Here is a 1,275-nt window from a genome sequence, read left to right as displayed (position 1 = left end):
CACGGCGGAGGAGCCGGGAGTCCGGCCTGTCCTTCCTGCGGTGACGAGGGCAGCAGCGAGGGCCTTCCTGGCTCATTCACGGCCAGTTTGCGTGTCCCTGCCTGGCAGGCGAGGCAGGCGGCAGAGCTGAGCACCCAGGGCACGGGGAGGCTGAGGCACGGCGCCCGAGCCCTCGGTGCCTGATGCCGCACCAGGCAGGGAATCCCGGGCGCAGGCTGCAGCTGCTGAGGGCGCCGGGCACAGGCTTCGGGGGTCCCCGGGCTGGGCCCCCCGCCTCCTGCGGCTCCCCCAGGCTGGGCCCCCGGTCGGGACTTGCTGACCCCCACCTGGGAAGACCCTCTGCAGGCCCATTTCATTCTCCCCCTCTTCCAGACTTCCCCCCGCCAACTGCCTCCCCAGGGCCTCCGTGCACCCATCTCCTGCCCGGGTGTAGGCGGGCATGGGGTGGCAGCGAGTGGGCTCCCCGACGGCCAGGCCAGAGCCCTCGGGCGCTGGCTGAACAGACATGCATGGTGTTTTCGACGGACGTGTGCAGACCCAAGGCGCTCGGGCGCCCCCAAACGTGCTCCACGTGGCCCCTCTCGGAGGTCCAGCACTGCCCAGGCACCGACAGCATGGCGGTCACCCGAAGCCACGGCCCTCTCAGTCCCGGAGAGAAACAGTTCTCCGCCCGCCTGGGACGGCTTAGGACGTCTCCCTCCATCCCTGGCAGGGACTGGGCGGTCGCCTGCTTGGAACGGGGGCGGGGGGTCACACTCAGAGGGGGCCACGGGCCGCTGCCCGCACGTCCCTGCCCCACCTGCTGACACCCCGGGGCTGAGCCGCATGACCCAGCCCCTTGGAGCTCGGGGGTCCACGGCTCGCTCCCATCCTCCGGGCCCCGCCCACTCAGGTGAAGGCGGGAGCCCCAGAGGACGCTGACTTGGGGGGCCGGTGCACTCACCCCACAGACCCACCTCTGCCTGCCTCAGAGGCTTTATCCTTTTTTTTTTTCCAGTTACCTGGGGGAAGGGAGGGTCCAGAGAGGGGAAGATGCTCCCCCAGCCACCTGGGGGTAGGGGTGTCTCTAGGCTCCCGGGAAAAGACCACGGGCCGGAGACCTCGGGAGGACCCTGATGGCCGCCTGCGGGAGTTGTAACCGGCTGTGTGCCCGGGGCCGAGGCAAGGACACAGGCCGCTGCCCACCGGACAGAGCGCCCAGGAGGAGGCAAGGACACAGGCCGCCCCCCACCCCACCGGACAGAGCGCCCAGGAGGAGGCAAGGACACAGGCCGC

The sequence above is a fragment of the Condylura cristata genome, unplaced genomic scaffold (assembly GCF_000260355.1).
Source record: "Condylura cristata isolate star-nosed mole 26May11 unplaced genomic scaffold, ConCri1.0 scaffold00038, whole genome shotgun sequence".
NCBI classification, from domain to species: Eukaryota; Metazoa; Chordata; class Mammalia; order Eulipotyphla; family Talpidae; genus Condylura; species Condylura cristata.
Note: the sequence above shows the minus strand (reverse complement) of the source record.